The sequence below is a fragment of the Halichoeres trimaculatus genome, unplaced genomic scaffold (assembly GCF_033239565.1).
Source record: "Halichoeres trimaculatus isolate MK-OKI-2021-1 unplaced genomic scaffold, fHalTri1.1 fHalTri1_scaffold_9, whole genome shotgun sequence".
NCBI classification, from domain to species: Eukaryota; Metazoa; Chordata; class Actinopteri; order Labriformes; family Labridae; genus Halichoeres; species Halichoeres trimaculatus.
The window spans coordinates 37,253,055-37,272,953 of NW_027437188.1; the positions used below are offsets into that span (position 1 = coordinate 37,253,055).

The 19,899-nt window shown below is 39.8% G+C and overlaps 1 protein-coding gene across 1 annotated transcript in view; it reads right to left on the reverse strand.

Moving 5' to 3' along the window:
* The window catches only part of slc8a2b (solute carrier family 8 member 2b), a 204,986-nt gene extending 193,038 nt beyond the window's left edge, over positions 1-11,948 (reverse strand). Inside the window, exon 1 of the mRNA XM_074679096.1 lies at positions 11,685-11,948. The gene's annotated coding sequence lies outside the window, so the exon portion shown is untranslated. The remainder of the gene's footprint in view (positions 1-11,684) is intronic.
* Positions 11,949-19,899: the final 7,951 nt, after the last annotated feature.

The window sequence follows — 19,899 nt, forward strand, 5'->3', positions numbered from 1 at the left end:
TTTCCTGTAGATAACTGAAGGATCTCACCAGTCACAGCGTGTGATCATGCCGTTGTGGCGATTATGTAAATGAGCTGAGAAGACGCGGTGATGAGGGAACTCTCTATAAATAACGTGTTTATCATTAAATCAGATCAACGCAGAGGAGACGCAGAAATAACCTTCATTATTCCAGCATCAGACGCAGAGCGATGGCGAGCTCGGACGTTTCCACGCTGCAGAGACTGAATCCACCCTGATCTTCATGTTTGTGTTTGTGTTTGTGTTCGAGGACGTAAACTCTGAGCGGCTGTTTGTTTGTTTGTCTGGATTTAGAGATGTAAACTGAAGCATCTTTATCTTTTCCTCAGCCTCAGTTTGCTCTGGATCACCAGCTCAGCCCAAAGCCTCCACAGGTCCTTCAGTTAAACTGGGATCTGAGGCCCTCTGTTTCTATGACACAAACACAAACAGGTTAGCATGAACATGAAGCTAATGATATTAATGGCTCCACTTGATCAACACTTCATCACCAAGACATGCAAACACACACTTTTATCTTAGTGTGTATCCTCCTCCTCCTCATTCTCCCTCTCCCTCTTCCTGTTCCCTATCCCTGAAGGATCAGTCCTTTTCTGCCACGTTGTTTAACCTCTAACTACCTGATCTTTGGATGATCAGTCAGTCATCTTCAACATCCTGCTCACCACATACAAAGCTCTCAATAACCTCACAGACCTCCTCTAAAGTCACTCCCCCTGACCTCCATCTCCAGGACCATGAACTGCACCGTTAGCTCCAACTCCCTTCACCCCAACATCTGCAACTCAGACTCACTGCCTTCCTTCAAAACTCAACTCAAATCCACCTTTTCAATAATAATAATAATAATAATAATAATAATAATAATAATTATTATTATTATTATTATTATTATTATTATTATTATTATTATTATTATTGTTGTTGTTGTTATTGATATTATTATTATCATTTTTATTATAATTAATTATTATTATTATTATTATAATTGTTATTATTATTATTATTATTGTTGTTATTATTATTATTATTATCATTATTGTTATTATTATTATTATCATTATTATTATTATTATCATTATTGTTATTATTATTATTATCATTATTATTATTATTATTATTATTATTATTATTAAAGAGCAGGGGTCTGTAACCTTTTCTTTCATAGGAGCCATTTTTCCTCAGCTCACCTGGATTAAAGTCATTCAGGCGCCACAAAATCTACTTTATCTTCACAATAAAGTCAATTAAGTGTATAAAATTCTACACATAGTTAAAATCCAATGAATAAAGAATTTTTTGAATTTATGAAACTGTACATGTAATTTTTGTTTTATATTTTTAAGCAATTTGCAAATATTTCCACAGCTTTCAAAAAAATTTGAGTTTAAAAAAATGTTAAAAATAAGAAAAAATTAAAATAAAAATATTAGCAAAAAATGCAAATATTTCCAAACTTCAAAAATTTACATTTCTTTAAAAAAATAAATTTAAAATATCTTTCAAATTCCAAACAAAAATGAAAATTAAAAAAAAAAAATCAAAATTTGGAGAAATTCTAAAAATAATATGAAATTGAAAAAAATTAGATTTTTAATTAAAAAAAAAGAAAAAGAAATTCCAAAATCAGATTAATTGCTCTTGGGGGCCCCCTAGTGGCCTGGTAGGCGCTAAGTCAACTCCTGGACACTGCTTTAGCTGCACGTCTCTCTCTGCTCTCTACGTCACCTGTCTGTCTTCAGATGTCCTGTCTGATTAAGAGCCAAAACATCCCTCATTTAATGTGATTTACGGCTTTAAATAATTATTTTGACCCTGAAGATGGCTGGTGAGGACAGCGTTTTTAATGAATCTCTACCAACCTTCAAATCTGAAGGATCATTTGTTTTGGAAAAATCTTTTAAAAATCATTAAATCCTCTTCAGATCAGTGCTTTAAGTCAGATTGTTCAGTCTGTAGTTCAGTTTCTCCCTGCACTGACTCACAGTCCGTTCGCTCTGATCAAAGCGAGAGCTCGACTCTGCGGCTTTGATTTGCTCGACTGGTTTGTGAATTTATGTTTACAGGAAGAAAAACCTTGAATTCATTCTGCTCTTTCTCCTCTTATCTCTGCTTCCCTCTCAGCAGGAGGTCTGAGCATTTCACAGACCAACAAATACAAACTGTCACACACCTGAAATCATCACAACACACACACACACACACACTGACAGCACAGTGACAAGGACACAAAAGAGACAAGGAGAACATTACACACACCTACAGGGATCCAAAAATAACACACACACACACACATGGACTGAAAGAAAGAGGATACACACACTCAGAGTCTAGAGCTGCCTCATCGTCCCTGAGACCAAAGGAGGCGTCAGATCCTGACTAGACCCAGATCTGGTTTTAAAGTCCAGGAGTTCAGAGAAACAAAGAACTCGGAGCAGCCATCTTTTTTTAATCTGTTTCTGAGCAGAAACAGAAGAAAACGAACGTCCAATGAAAAGCATCTTTCATCTTACATTTGCAGCGTTTATCTTGCAGCGTCTGCAGCAGGACTGTGTCACGTTTAATTCATCCTGACAGACGACAAACCGTCAGGAGGAGCGGGACGGCTAAATTTAGTCCGCTTTATTATGAAACTGCTGCTTCCTGTTTCAAAGACGGCGCTGCGTCCTCCTCATCCTCCTCTAACCATTAAATCTATACGACCTTTAGTGACCTCTGCTCCCTCAGTGAGCTCAAACCTCATTGGTCCATCATCTCAGATTGATGACATCACAGCTCACCTGTCCCTCAGGTGTCTCTGATCCACATGATCAGTGGTTAGTTTCCTGCATAACATCAGAAAAACTCTGGTCCAAAGTGCAATGAGGTTTTTTTTTTGTTTTTTTTTTAAATGTTGTGGTTGTTTTACTTATATCATTATCTTATTTTATTTAATTTTATTTAATTTTATTTATTTATTTTAACTTTTTATTCATCTTTCCCAACCAAAATTATACTTTAATTCACCAGTTTGCATTATACTTGATAATAACCAGAAACCTGGATATATGTCTACACAGAAAGACATTTGGTTTGGACTTCTTTGCGCTCTTTCATTCTTTCTTTTTGTGTGGGACAGGGCAATGACTTGCATGTAAATGTAAATGCAAATTTCTTATTATGTTACTACTAGTGCTGTCAGGCGATTAAAAAATTTAATCTAATTAATTACAGGATTTGTAATTAATTAATCTAATTAATCCCATTTTAATCTCATATCTGCTTAAGGTCCCAAAATAAAGAATTTGAATTCCAGGACATTAAAATTACATTAAAATTACATTAAAAACATTTAAAAATAAGGTGGGAATATATACAACACATTTTTAGGTACCCTGAGGCATAAGGAACACATGAAAAAAGTTTTATGGTTCTGTCTTTACAAAATCTACACAGTCCTGCACCTAAGATAAGCTGATTTGATTTTTAGGACGTTTTCTGCTTCTGTTCACATTTTTACTCGATGTGGACTCAATTTTCACTGCAATATGAACTTCTATACTTCTATGAGGTCAGGAGAACCAGGGCTAAAGGCTAAAAACTGTGAGGAACTATGTACAAAACACTTTTTTCAAGTCTTGGATCAAAGAAAAGTGAAGTATTCTCAGTTTAACATGCTCTGAACACACAAACTGTTGCTGATTGGTGCAGAGCAGCTCCAAGCTGAAACATGACACCAGGAAGATGGAAGCAAATTTTCAAAGAATTATTTAGATTTAAATACAGGACAAATATCGATCATTCAGGGCTTGTTTGATGCAGTAAAGAGTTTAAAATTATCTGTTTTTTACAGAGTTGAGCAAACGGTTGATTTTCTGCAGATTTTCAAAAAGGACATGTGAATAAACGAGATGTGGACGGCAGTCACAAATCACTCTCGCTTCCCCACGGTTTAAAGCATGTTGCTGACGTCATGTGTGATACATTCAGGGACCGTCAGAAATTTGAAACTCTAACGAGAACACCTCTTTTTCCAAGTAGGACAAACGGTTTGTATGCCAAACATTTAAAAATAAGTGCGTCTTTGAACGCCCCGCGGGTTTGGGATCCAGATTAATCTGCGTTAATTTGTATAACGCATTAATTTGCGGTGTAATTAATTAATCTAATTATCGCATTAAAATGACAGGCCTAGTTACTACCCCTGACTTTCTAATTTTTGATACTAAATTTGCTTTTCATTTATTAACTACATTTTATTTTTCTTTTAAACTGCTTTCAATATATATATATATATATATATAAATATATTTATTTTTATTTCTATCACATTGCATAACAATGGTCTGAAAATAACATGTCATACTTGTTTTACTGTTTTCCCTTATTTCTGAAAAATGAAAGTAACTTTGTCTAGCTGCAAAACATGTTTTAATTTTGCATTGAACAAAAATTAAATAAAAAAGAAATAATAATAATAATAAAAAACCATCAGAAAAACTCTGCTTCTGACCAAGGAACTTGATCTCCATTAGGGGGCGCTGTGGGGGAAACATGTCAGGATGGTTTCATGGTAGGATCTGGATCTGACTCGTACCAAACTGTTCTGTGGCTCAAACGTCCTAAAGTCAAGAACAATCTGATTCTGATGGACACTTCTCACACGCCGCTGCCGCCATATTGGCTCCGTACGGGAGGCGGGAACGGACCAAGCGATGGTTGATGGATGTAATCAGAGAACAGCAGAAGAAGAGCGGCTGTGAGCGGCTGTGAAATGTGATCCTAGTTTCCAGTCAGTGTGGAGCTGCAGCGTTTGATTTGGGTAAACATCTCTCTGTGAGGTTTCCTGTAAGAGCAGAGCGCACACGGCGTGCCAACAGATCATGAGTTTCTGTTTCTAAGTAAAACGCGTCACAAACTTTTCTCCGTCTCAGCTCCTCAGCTCTGACCTGGATCAGACCGATCAGAGAAGTTTCTGACTCTTCTGTCTGATGGAGCCGGCAGAGCTGCAGAGTCACTCTCCTCCAAATCTGATCGTCTCTGTCACTGCGTGTTCCCTGAGTCTGATCCACCAAAGAGTTACTGATCATTTCTCCAACAGCCTCCATCTGTTTGCTTTGAGAGGACACCACCCTCCTCCTTCCACGCCAAAACTTATTTTACTGAACAAACTGAAACGACGGGAAGTCCAGTTTCCAGACGCTTCAGTTTAACTCGTTAATAAGAAGAGGGACGGTCGTTGTTTGAAGCTACGAGTGTCTTTCTGACGGGGTCTCTGGGTGGAGCTGGAGTCTCCACTCAGACGTTCCTGATGCAGCTCAGCTGGAAACACCACCACCAAGTTTCCTGCTGATGGAGCAGTGAAGACAAGCCGAGCTTCATCCTCCTCTCAGCAGCAGGAGGCTCCACCAGAACATCGCCCAGAGGAGTCAGGGAGGATTTCTGCTCCTTTGACTCCACTCCACCCTGTGTCCACCCTTTTCACATTCCTCCACCTGTCTGTCAGCTCCTTCACTTGTTCACACCTTCCTCTTCCACCTGTCCTTTCAAACACCTCCACATTTCTGTGCATACTCCTCCTCCACCTGTCCTTCAACACTACTACTCCACCTGTGGATCCATTACTCCTCCACCTGTCCTTCAACACTACTACTCCACCTGTGGATCCATTACTCCTCCACCTGTCCTTCAACACTACTACTCCACCTGTGGATCCATTACTCCTCCACCTGTCCTTCCACACTCCTCCACTCATCCATCCACAGCTTCTCCACCTGAACATCCACTCCTGCACCTGTCATTAAATACTTTCCTCCACCTGTCCATCCTTATTTACCTCTGTCTACACTTTCCTCCACCTACCTGTCTAAACTTTTCCTCCACCTGTCTGTACACACTCCTCCTCCACCTACCTGTCTAAACTTTTCCTCCACCTGTCTGTACACACTCCTCCTCCACCTGTCTGTCCACACTCCTCCTCCACCTGTCTGTACACACTCCTCCTCCACCTACCTGTCTAAACTTTTCCTCCACCTGTCTGTACACACTCCTCCTCCACCTGTCTGTACACACTCCTCCTCCACCTACCTGTCTAAACTTTTCCTCCACCTGTCTGTCTAAACTCCTACTCAACCTATCCATCCACTTCTTCTCTACCAGTACATCCACCTGTCCTTTCACACTTTCCTCCACCTGTTTGTCCATAGTCCTCCTCCACCTGTCCGTATACACATCTCCTCCACCTGTCCCTCAACACTCCTCCTCCATCTTTCCATCCACTCATGCTGCTGTCTGTCCATTGCTTCACCTGTTCAGCCAGTTTTCTACCCATAAATGTTTCCTCCTCCACCTATCCGTCCACTCCTTCTCCACTTGTCAGTCCACTCCTCCACCTATCCGTCCACTCCTCCTCCACCTGTCTGTCTACTCCTCACAGTTTCCCTGATTCAGCACCAGCTGCTCTGTGGAGGTTTTCCTCGTTTCTCTCCGTCCTCGTCTCCGTCCCAGTCGTCTGTTCTCCGTCAGATCTCCAGCTGGCTGCTCCACCCACTCACTGGACCCCTGCTGGCAGAGCCTCTTACTGCGCTTTAATTTGATGAGTGAGTGTCTGTGTGTGTTTGTGTGTGTTTGTGTGTGTTTGTGTGTGTTTGTGTGTGTTTCAGTGTGTTTCTGTGTGTGTTTGTGTGTGTTTCAGTGTGTTTCAGTGTGTGTTTCAGTGTGTGTTTCAGTGTGTGTTTCTGTGTGTTTCTGTGTGTGTTTGTGTGTGTTTCAGTGTGTTTCTGTGTGTGTTTGTGTGTGTTTCAGTGTGTTTCAGTGTGTGTTTCAGTGTGTGTTTCAGTGTGTGTTTCTGTGTGTTTCTGTGTGTGTTTGTGTGTGTTTCAGTGTGTGTTTCTGTGTGTGTTTCAGTGTGTGTTTCTGTGTGTGTTTCAGTGTGTGTTTCAGTGTGTTTCAGTGTGTGTTTCTGTGTGTGTTTGTGTGTGTTTCAGTGTGTTTCAGTGTGTGTTTCAGTGTGTGTTTGTGTGTGTTTCAGTGTGTTTCAGTGTGTGTTTCTGTGTGTGTTTGTGTGTGTTTCAGTGTGTGTTTCTGTGTGTGTTTCAGTGTGTGTTTCTGGGACGGAGCAGAAACAGTTTGTTGAGCAGGGAGCGGCTCTGATTTGGTTCAGAGTCCGAGCCCCATGTGGAGCGTGAGCTGGTCTCAGAGGGACCCGGGTCTCTGGTCCCGTCCTGACACTGAGGCAGCAGGACTGTGATAGTGGAGGCTCCTGCTGCTGTGGGAGAGTCTCCACCATCTGTCACCAGAGAGAGAGAGAGAGAGAGGCTCCACTCAGCAACATGTTTCTATCACTGAACGTGTCGAGAGCCGAATAGATCGCTGCACAGCCGGGCGATGGACGAGCTCAGCAGAAACCGGGCCAGGAGACCAGAGCGAGAGTAAAGGGTCCGTGTGTGAAACTAAAGCTCTGATCCTTCAGCAGAAACTCAACAACTCTTCAGCTGACGACTTTAAACTGACGTTTTTATCAGGACGAGTTTAAAAACACATCAGAGGAAACGGAGCATAAAAGACAAAAACTGGAGCATGACAAAGAAAAAATCAGAAATATCTGGGTCTAAAAATTTTATTTTAGGTCAAAATGGTCTGAGTGATTTAATCCTGATCCAGATCCTGATCCTGCCATAAAACCATCCTGACATGTTTCCCCCACAGTGCCCCCTAATGGAGAACATGTTCCTTGGTCTGAAGCAGAGTTTGCTGATGTTGACGCAGCAGGTAACACTGCAGGAAACTGACCACGGATCATCTGGATCAGAGACACCTGAGGGACAGGTGAGCTGTGATGTCATCAGTCTGTGACGATGGACCAATGACGTTTGAGCTCACTGAGGGAGGAGGAATCCCTCAAAGAAAGAGTTTCCTCACGTCTTTATTTTTAATAAATTTGCAAAAATATATAAAGAAAGATTAATAACATCATAGTTTATTTAAAATTTGCAAATTATTTAAAAAAAATTCATTCGAAAAAAAAATGCAAAAATGTGCAAAGAATTCAAAGAATTATGAAATTAACAAAAAATGCCATAATTTAATAAATTTGCTAAAAGATAAAAAACTGTAATTTTAAAAAATTGCTAAATTTTTTTAAAATGTAAAAAATTAAAAAATTTGCAAATAATTCCACGAATTTTAAAGTTAACAAAAAACTGCCACAATTTAATAAATTTGCTGATAACAGATAAAAAACTGTAATTTTAAAAATTTGCTAATTTTTTTCAATTTAAAAATTTCAAAAATTTGCATTTTTTTAAATTATTTGAAAAAAATGCAAAAATTTGCAAACAATTTCAAGAATTTTGAAATTAACAAAAAATTGCCATAATTGAATAAATTTGCTAACAACAGATGAAAACTGTAATTTTAATAAATTTTCTTAATTTTTTTTAAAATGTAAAAATTTCAAAAATTTGCAAATTAAAAAAAAATGGACTTTAGAGAATTTGCTTAAAAATAGCAGAAATTTAAAAAATGAAACTGAAAATTTTCAAAAACTTGCAAAACCTTCATAAAAAATATTTTTTTTTCTCAATTTGAAAAAAATGTCAAAAATTGAAATTTCAAAAAATGGCAGAAATTTAAAATACATCTGTAGTAATCTATAACACATTTGAAATTTTTATTGCATTATTGATATTTAGTTCAACAAAAGCACAGGATTTTATTTAGTGTCAGTGTGATTAATCATCAATACCCTCTGTGAGGAAAATAAAAATTCTTTATTTCAATAAAAAAAAATTTAAAGCTACAAGGAGCCACGGCAAAGGAGTCAAATGGTCTAAGCTGTTGGTCTAAAGTCTTCAAAAGGTCAGGGCGGTCTTAGACCTGTGAGGGTTTTAACAGAAACTACTCTGAGCAGGATCTCAGAGCTGTTTGAAAGTGTGTGTTCACGTTCCTCTGAGTTTTTACTGCAGGCTTTTCTTGTCGATGAAACTCGAGCAGCTTAAGACGAATTTCTCGTCAGGATTTTCCACTTTGAGTCCGACATGTGGGTGAAAAATGTTTGTGCTGGCAATTTATCAAAAGGAAAATAGTTTATTGATTTCCAGCAGAGGTTGTGTTTGGGTTTTCAAAAAGAAGTGGTGACTCAGGCTCGGCTCGGTTTGGGCCGAGGCTGAAAAACGTTTTGTTGAGATTTACGTCCTTGGAAGAGACGGAGAGGAGGAAAGCCATGAAAAGTCTCAGATGTGACGTTAATCTGACGAGTCTGTGCTCAGATTAATGATCTATCAGGATCATGTTCGTGCTTTCTTTCTTTCTGTGTGTTTGTGAGTTTACTCTGGTCAAAATGTGCCCACAGACTCAGAGAGACAGACTGTTCCTCCTCTTTAAGGTAGAGATTGATGAAGCCGAGGAGGAAACTGACAGAAGATGAGACGACGATGAAGGAGAGGAGACAGGTGGTTAGAGGTGAGTGGATCCTCAGAGGACAGGAAGTGAAAAGAGAAATAATGGATTTAAAGAAACGGGAGAAACGATGATCAGATGGATTAAAGAACAGTGTGTGTGTGTGTGTGTGTGTGTGTGTGTGTGTGTGTGTGTGTGTGAATCCATCCTTTAACATTAACTCAGAGTGTGTGTCAGTGTGAGCTGAATAAAAACAGAAACAAAAGAGCGTGAGTGAGAAAAAGGAGGAGAGGAAAGAAGAAGCTGCTGAACGTGTGACTGATGAAAGGAGAGCAGCTACCTCACACTACACCAGGGTGTGTGTGTGTGTGTGTGTGTGTGTGTGTGTGTGTGTGTGTGTGTGTGTGTGTGTGTCAGCTCCCGGCACCAGACTCCAGGGCTGAGATGAAGGATGTAAAAAAAGAAACATTCAGCATTAAAACTCTGGTACAGCGCGACCTTGTGACTGCAGAGCTGATGTTTTCTCCTGAGACCCACAATGCATTGCTGTCCTCTGTAGAGGACTTCACTTTCAGAGCTTTATTAAAAAAACTAAACAGTCTGCAAGGACCAAACCTGCTGAGCTCTGTAGAGGACATCCTGGGCTTTCCAGTGATCTCTGATTTGTTAAAGTTTATCCGATTAAACAAAGATCTGTCTGAGTTTATGGGCGTTAGAAAAGAAAGTTATCAGATTTATGCTAATGCTGTGATTTTAAAGCTTAATATTGGATGTTTCTTAAATCACAAGTGTTTAAAATGTATATTGAGAAGTCTTGATGTCGTACTTTGTTTTTGTTTACTTACTTACTGTTTACCTACTTTACTACTTTACTCATGTGAAATGCAGGGAACTCCACCCATAAATACATTAATACACATGGACATACATGCATACATACATAGACAGCTCAATCCAAGTTTAGTTTTAAGCTTTCTTTTTTTGTTGTTTCAGATTTAATGATATTTATACACCTGCAAAGGGAGGGCAAACAAGCTGCAACTGATATAAGCTGACTTTTAGATAGAAAATGATTTTTTTTTGTTTTAATCACAAAAAAACTGCTGGTTCCCCCTTTAAACTGTAAAAGAAATGACAAAAAAAGTCAATTTTTCCATATAAGGAAGTCCTGCTGTCGCCTACAAAGGTAATCTGATTTGAAAATAAATAAATAAAATAAAAAAATATTGCAGCATGCTATAGTTTGAGAACTATCATGATTATTGTAACTAATAATAATTATTATTATTATCATAATTACCAAAATAGTAAAAAGAATAATAATAATTATAATAATAATAATAATAAAAGTAATAATAAAAGTAATAATAATAATAATAATAATAATAATAATAATAATAATAATAATAATAGATGAAATGAATGAAAATGAAATGAAAATACTTTAATTATCCCAAACGGAAATTCAGAATGATAATAATAATAATAATAATAATAATAATAATAATAATAATAATAATAATAATAAAAAATAAAAAATGATCTAATAATTTAACAAAATAATAATAAAAAAAAAATAATAATTTATTTTTCAGAACTAAACCGCGTCTGAGCTAAATGTACTTTAAAACACTCATTTTATTTATATTTTCATATTTCATTTATATTATTTTCCTTTTTTTTTCAGATTTGATAATATTTACACACCTGCAGGGGGGGGGGCAAGCTGCAACTGTAACAAGCTAAATTTTAGATATAAAATGATTTTTTTGTTTGTTTGTTTTAATTACAAAAAACTGCTAATTACCCCTTTAAAATGTAAAAAAAAAGATACAGAAGAAAGACCGGTTTTCAATATAAGGAAGTGCTGCTGTCCCCTACAAAGGTCATCTGATTTATTATAAATAAATAAAATACAATTTGTTTGAAAAATAAATATTGATGCATGCAATAGTAAGACAACTTTTATTATTATTATTATTATTATTATTATCATTATTATTATTTCTATATATTATTTACTTGTTTTTTATTTATTTATTTTTTAATAACTTATTTTCCAGTCCGAACTACATGCACTTTAAAACAACACAAATTTTATTTATATTTTTCAAAGTTTTTAAACTGCTAATTATTGGCATGGCAGCTGTTTTCCTTTGACAATCTTGTACCATTATTGTTCTGCAATGTTTATATGAATGTTTGCACATGCGCAAGAATGTTCAACAAAAACAATAAAATAAAACAAAATAAAATAAATGAAGGAGGGAGAGTTTGTCTCTTACCCAGCGGGTTGAGGATCAGACCTGTGGAGGATTTCAGCCTCTGTAGAGATCTTCAGGTCCACGCAGGTGTTCAATCTCACTCATTTACTCCACTTTGTTTCTAAGTGAACCCGGACTTTAATGACTGACGGACCCGGTTTGATAAATATCTGTGTCAGCTTTAAAAACGCTGTCTTAAAAACGCTAAAAACTGCTTCGTTTCGGGAAAATTCTATCAGTTAACTTCGCGCGTTGGCCGCCATTGTTGTTTGCAGCTACAGACGAGTCCTGATCCACACCGGAAGTTGATTAGCCGCAATTAACGAGGAAGAAAACACCTCAGAACTACAGGTCAGACTGAGAGAGGTCAGAGAATCAACAGATACTGAAGTATTTTTGTTTATCACTTTAAAAACTATGGCAGGACGATGTCTTCTACGATACTACAGCTCTACTGGACTTTCCCGCTCTTTACGTCGCAGTTACCGAGCTACGTTAGCAGCACATGGCTAATCGAATATTCATGAGGCAAACAAGAAGTATGAACTGAGCATGCTCAAACCAACAGCAGTGTGGACGCAGTGTCTTCTGCATTATTCACGAAAACCAAGTAATATACCATTATGTAATATGACCAACACAACAAAGGATAATATTTACATACAGTTAATTATCTCGGGTCGGCTGGGCCTACATGTTATGATACAGTGACATGAATTGATACGAATTACATGTCTTTATCTAATCATTACAGTCACAGCAGAATACTGACTGATTTAACCTCAAGCCTTGTAGACATGTTATATTTTTGCCAGAAAAACAACATTTTGACCTTTGCCGGTTTTAAGAAAGAACTAGTATGAGTTAGTATATTCCCCCAGAACTGTGTATATTTTTAGTTAATTAGTAAAATATGGAAGGACTTTGGTTTGTACGTCCACATATGTATATGGATTTGTGTTCATTTCTGTCCATTCCAAATAAACACAAAATAACAAAAAAAGAAACAAAACAACAAGAACAGAACCCTTTAAATATTATACTTGTATTTTTTTTTATCTGTTTGTTTTTATATATCAGGGGGGACTACCAATGGAAATTAGCTTGGTAGCTAGATTTGGGTACAATTACATTTTATTTTTTTAAAGTGTGTATGAATGTAAAGGGGTGGGAATTAATAAGTTTATACTTCACCCCACTCCTTTTCGAATACGTGATTAGATAATGTCTGTTTGTTTGTATTTGTTTCTGTCTTTGACAGAAATTTCACTTTGACCTCATGTTCAAAATAAAAAAATTAAAAAAAAAAAAAAGTACATTGTCCCTCCTTATCAAATAAACTAAATTGAAATTGAAATTGAAAGTTGCTTAAGTTGGTAACACTAATGGTTTCTCGTGAACCTTTTTAATTCATCGTTTTAGAGGAACACACTTAAAATTGACTACCAGTGAAATCTAGTAGATTTGGGAAATAGCAATTTATTAAGGCCACTCGGGGGTTCCCTTTAAAGCTTCTGTGAGGAACTTTCAGACAGTGTTGATTTTGGCGCCCCCTGTGGTCAAAGTTATTAAACTGTTTCAAGACCACGAAAAACTCATCCTGTTGTCTTTTACCAGTTACATTTATCACTTATTGTGAATATTCTCCATCCAATAAGTTAAAAAAGCCATTTCCTGTGTGTGCTCTGACACCTACGCCCCTCATGGCAGTTTCAGGAATTAAAGAGTAGAGAAACAGAAACCAAAACTGAAACTGACCCTGGTTTGGTGTGAAATCGACTTCCTCTGTCAAAATTACTCTCTTTGGAAAACATCTACCTATATTCTTGAAATCTAATCTAACAAGTCTGATTTTGCCGTGTGTTAGCTAAAATGCCTCTAGATGCTACATTAACCAAAGCTACAAGGTAGAAGTGATAAGCTCACTCTGTAACTGAGTTCAGTCATCTGTTTTTAAAGCTAACAGCAGATTTACAACACTCCAACTTAGCAAATCTTAGTTATTTAAGTAAAAAAAAGCTGCTCCTTTAATATGAAAAGCTGTGATCAGGAAAAAAGAGGAAATCCCTTTAAAAGGTGTTTTTAAACCAGTGTTAATTCTTCTTCTCTTAATTAAAACAAATCTTATCCTGAGCCGCCGCTCTGAGGGAAACCGTCTGAGCGCTGAGCCGCCGCTCTGTGATGAGATCAGGAGGAAAGGATGTGACCCACTTCTCCACCTCCGTCAGCCTGACTGAGCTTTGTCGCCCCAATTAACGTGTCATTCATTATCCACAATCAGGGGGAATTGAACTACACACACACACACTCATTAATCCTCTGTCACACACACCTTGATCCACTCTGTTTAAACAAACGTCTCCATCAGTGTGAGAGGCACTCGGAGTCTGTGCCGGGTCGTGACTGTGAGATCAGGGGTCTGGATCTGGCTCTGAAGTAATGAGGATGTTAAAATATATCCCTGATGATGACTTTAGATTATGTGCTCAAACTTTAGTCAGGATGAGGATGGTTCATGAGGGAGAAGTTTAATCAGCTCGTCATCTTCAGGCACGCTCAGCTCTCAGGCAGATCTCGAGTTCAGTTTTTATTTGGTCTTAAGCCTGGATCTTTATGGTTATGGTCTCCAAACGTTAAATCTCATCCGTCACGTCTCTTCAGCGTAGCCCCTCGATGACAGGTGACAGACCAGATCCAGCCCATCTGCTCCGACCTCCTGAGGAGTTTACATCATTTCTGTCGCTGCAGTCAGAGCTGGTACAGATGTTTCTCTGCTGAGGAGCCGGGAGCAAAAGAGGAGACGCAGCTTTGGCTCGTTTACAGATCAACGTTCAGGATTTATGATCAGCTGCGTCTACGTCCGGTCTGTCTGAACTCTGGGGACCTCAACCACTGAGACTCTGAAGGGTGCACTGAAGACAAACAGCAGACAAACCCCCCCCAGCCCTCTGCTGTAAAGGAGAGACGGTGTTTGTGTGAGCGGTTTGAGCGGTTTGGCTCCGTTATCATCCGCAGTGATGAACTGGCAGCCTCCCCGTGCAGCAGGATTCTCACCGTCAGCAGCAGCGGAGGTTCACTGATCGTAATGAGATCGATGCGGACTCAGAGGTGGACCACCATAAAGAGCCGAGCATCCTGAGGAGGGATCCGGTCATTTCTGCAGAATAATGGACTCCCTCTGTCACCCCTCCACGCTCAGGTGACCTCTGACCCCTGGATGGGTCTCTGGGGGGCTGTAACTGATGTAATGAGACCACAGAGTTATGTTCAACACATCAGTGATAGGATCAATGTGTGACTGGGTCCATTTAAGGTTCAGGGTCAGTTTCATACCTACATCTGTGAGCAGAGATTTATCCTCCTCGCCAAACTACAGACGGATACAGGCTCTCTTTAAAGCACAGGCTCCTGACCTTTCAGCCTGTTGCCTCATGACTGTGGAAGTGACTAATATGCAAATCCAAAAACAGACAAACAAAGAGAAATTTAAGCCACAAGAGGCGATAAGCGGCCATCGCCCACACTGTGCCCGTTGGGGCATGTTGCAGAAATTTGAAGCAGATTGAAACTCATATGAAGGAGCTAAAACAACTTCCTGGTTCATGGAGAGTTATCAGAATCTGACGCATCCTTTAACTACAGGACATGACCTGATCAGTGATGCTTCATGAAGGCCTGACAGATATTACTGAGCCCGTGTGTGAGTTTTGGTCCTGATCAAGCATTCTACATGATCAGGGGTCTGCAACCTTTACTTTCATTGGAGCCATTTTTCCTCAGCTCACCTGGGCTAAAGTCATTCAGGAGCCACAAAATCTACTTCACCTTCACGATGAAGACAAAAATTTTTTTACAAAGTTAAAATCCTGTGAATAATAATCTAAACGAGGAGTTTTTGGAAGGAATTTATGCAATTGTACATGTCTTAGTTATTGATTTTAAACAAATTTGCAAAAAATTCTAAAATTTTAAACTTTAAAAAAAAATTGCCAAAATAAAAAAAAGAATTGAGTGAATTTGCAAAATTAAACATTTAAAAAAAAGTGAAACAATGTCAAAAATTTTGAAATTAGAAAATTTCAAAAATGTTAAAGATTTAAAAAGTTTGCAAAAACTTAAAACAATTGTAATTAAATTAATTTTACAATTATGATCGGGTGTAATTATCTTAACAAGAAGTTTAAAATCCAAAGCCAAAAAATGTACTTTACCTTCACAATAAACACTATTAGGTCGATAAAACTCCACACATACTTAAAATCTAGGGAATAGTTATCAAGATGAGAAGAATTTTGAAATTAATGAAATTGCTGTCTTGATATGTTTTAATTTTTAATATAACTGCAAAAATTTCAAATAATTTTAATAATTTAAAAAAGTGCAAATATTTCAATTTTTTAATTAAGATTTGAAAAACTTGCAAATATTTCTTAAAAAAATCTAATTTCAAAAATATGAAAAAAAAATCTTAATAAAATATGCCAAAATTAGAAATAAAAAAAAAAAAATTTGACAAGATTGTAAGAATTTTGAAATTTTATGCATTGTCAAAAAAATTCAAACAATTATAAAATTCAAAATTTTTTGAATGCACATCTAAATTTGATAACACATCAATATTATTGGACTACTCATTGATTTTAGTTTGTTTGCTAATGTCTTGCCACATATTAAGCACCATATATGACATATTAAACTGGCACATTGTCAGTTAAATGAATGTTGTAGGAGGTGAAGTAGAGCGGTGGCAGGCTTTATTGACAGAAGATTTAGTTCAACTAAATTTTAACACAGGATTTGGGTTATTTTTTTAAAGCTAGAAGGAGCCACTGCAAAGGAGTCAAAGGGCCGCATGAGGGTCCAGAGCCACAGGTTGAAGACCCTTGGACATGAGAATTATTGAGGTTTGCATGTTGCTGAAAAAATTGTCAGATTTGTCATCAAGTTACAAAAAATCCTTCAATAACTTTTCATCGTCAGTGTGTCACATTTTATCCAACATTTGCTTAAAATTAGCAAACTTCCTGTTTGGTTTTCACCGATATAAGACTTTTTCGTAAGTCTTGGCACGATAGTTGTGCAAAAAAAAAAAAGGTTGAGCATGTAATTCGAAGTAGCTGGAGGTTTTGTTTTTTCCACCCAGGGGGCGCTCTAGAGCACATATCATCACAAAGACACTGGATTTATACATTTTTCACCAGGACTGGAAGTGCAGGAAAAAGAAAAGATGTGATGACATGAAGAGATAATGGCCCTAGTAAAGAAAAAATCAGCAGGTTTAGATCACAGAGGGTTGCTTCGTTAACGGGGTGAAAGTTTTCACTAATGTTTGACCAGCCTGACCACAGGGTGGAGGAATCTGTCACTGACGAGTCAGAGGTGGGATTTGAACCCTCAACCTGTACCAAAGCTTCTGTACATGGGGGTCAGGAGGTCTGAAGGACTCTGTGTCGCCCCCTGGTGTGTGTTTCATGTCAGGGTTGATGCGCACAGAGCTGAACGTGTTTTCTTTCTTCTTCTTACAGATAAACGTGAAGGTCGCTCAACTTGATTGACTCTGCATTGTGTGTGTGTGTGTGTGTGTGTGTGTGTGTGTGCCTCGGTCAGCAGCTTTTCATGATAAAGCTTTCACTGTTTCCATCTCCAGGTTTGTCCTCGTGATCAGAAGAAACAGCGCGGGGAAAATGGCAGGTATGGATTTTACTGGATGAATTATAGATTAATCCCAGCATGCAAATGTCCTGGAGAAACTACTGTGTGTGTGTGAGTGTGTGTGTGTGTGTGTGTGTGTGTGTGTGTGTGTTCCTGATCTGAAATCTTTGGCAGATTGATGCCTGCATGTGACCTGCGGGCTTTTCTTTGTTGTTAGTCATGGGCTCAGTGAAGCACTTCACTCTCAGCGTCACCCTGGGACACACACACACACACACACACACACACACACACACACACACACACACACACACACACACACACACACACACACACACACACACACTCAGTGTCACAGTAACCATAACAAACCTCTAGCTTTAAACGTTCCCGCTTATCAATAATTCATACAGATATCACATCATTCACAGGATCCATACGCTGCCTTAGTCTGCCCACGGCTCCGTCTCTGCAGCTCTGTCTCTGCAGCTCAGTCTCTGCAGCTCAGTCTCTGCAGCTCAGTCTCTGAGCTCAGTCTCTGCAGCCCTGTCTCTGCAGCTCAGTCTTTGCAGCTCTGTCTCTGCAGCTTGGTCTCTGCAGCTCTGTCTCTGCAGCTCTGTCTCTGCAGCTCAGTCTCTGCAGCTCTGTCTCTGCAGCTCAGTCTCTGCAGCTCAGTCTTTGCAGCTCTGTCTCTGCAGCTCTGTCTCTGCAGCTCTGTCTCTGCAGCTCTGTGTCTGAGATCTGTCTTTGCAGCTCTGTCTTTGCAGCTCTGTCTCTGCAGCTTCATCTCTGCAGCTCAGTCTCTGCAGCTCAGTCTCTGCAGCTTCGTCTCTGCAGCTCTGTCTCTGCAGCTCAGACTCTGCAGCTCTGTCTCTGCAGCTCCGTCTCTGCAGCTGCATCTCTGCAGCTCTGTCTCTGCAGCTCAGTCTCTGCAGCTTCGTCTCTGCAGCTTCATCTCTGCAGCTCTGTCTCTGCATCTTCGTTTCTGCAGCCCTGTCTCTGCAGCTCAGTCTCTGCAGCTCTGTCTCTGCAGCTCAGTCTCTGCAGCTTCATCTCTGCAGCTCTGTCTCTGCAGCTTCATCTCTGCAGCTCAGTCTCTGCAGCTCAGTCTCTGCAGCTCAGTCTCTGCAGCTCTGTCTCTGCAGCTCAGTCTCTGCAGCTTCAACTCTGCAGCTCTGTCTCTGCAGCTCTGTCTCTGCAGCTTCGTCTCTGCAGCTTCATCTCTGCAGCTCAGTCTCTGCAGCTTCATCTCTGCAGCCCTGTCTCTGCAGGTTCATCTCTGCAGCTCTGTCTCTGCAGCTCAGTCTCTGCAGCTTCATCTCTGCAGCTCTGTCTCTGCAGCTCAGTCTCTGCAGCTTCATCTCTGCAGCTCTGTCTCTGCAGCTCAGTCTCTGCAGCTCAGTCACTGCAGCTCTGTCTCTGCAGCTCTGTCTCTGCAGCTCAGTCTCTGCAGCTTCATCTCTGCAGCTCTGTCTCTGCCTGCTTCGTCTCTGCAGCTCAGTCTGCAGCTCAGTCTCTGCAGCTTCATCTCTGCAGCTCTGTCTCTGCAGCTCAGTCTCTGCAGCTCAGTCACTGCAGCTCTGTCTCTGCAGCTCTGTCTCTGCAGCTCAGTCTCTGCAGCTTCATCTCAGCAGCTCTGTCTCTGCCTGCTTCGTCTCTGCAGCTCAGTCTGCAGCTCAGTCTCTGCAGCTCTGTCTCTGCAGCTCTGTCTCTGCAGCTCAGTCTCTGCAGCTCTGTCTCTGCAGCTCAGTCTCTGCAGCTCTGTCTCTGAAGCTCAGACTCTGCAGCTCTGTCTCTGCACATCAGTCTCTGCAGCTTCATATCAGCAGCTCTGTCTCTGCAGCTTCATCTCTGCAGCTCAGTCTCTGCAGCCCTGTCTCTGCAGCTCCGTCTCTGCAGCTCCGTCTCTGCAGCCCTGTCTCTGCAGCTCAGTCTCTGCAGCTCTTTCTCTGCAGCTCTGTCTCTGCAGCTCTGTCTCTGCAGCTCCGTCTCTGCAGCTCAGTCTCTGCAGCTCCGTCTCTGCAGCTCAGTCTCTGCAGCTCTTTCTCTGCAGCTCAGTCTCTGCAGCTCTTTCTCTGCAGCTCCGACTCTGCAGCTCAGTCTCTGCAGCTCAGTCTCTGCAGCTCCGTCTCTGCAGCTCGTGTCTGCAGTCGTTTGTGCTGCGAGAAAATCCATAACCTGTGTTTTTATCAGATCCATCATCCTGCTCTGTTTCCGCCTCTTCTGCAGAGCCCGGGATTATCAGGGTGTGTCTGGGGAGCCATAAAGTGTGTGTGTGTGTGTGTGTGTGTGTGTGTGTGTGTGTGTCTGCAGGAGCCTCCTCTCCTGTCAGAGCTCTGCCTCAGAGCCAGAGCGCCATCTGCTGGTCACAGAGATGAAGCCAGACGGTCTCATTAGAGGTGATGACAGTAATCAGTGACTCGTCGTTTGCGCCTCAGGACCATTTTTTATTCCCGTCATTTCACAAACAGTCAAACATCATCAGAGTCAAAACGCAGCGTTTCAAGAGCTGCAGACTGACTCTGCTCTAAACAACATGTTTCACCAACATTTATAACAACACTCTGATTATAATTAATTATAG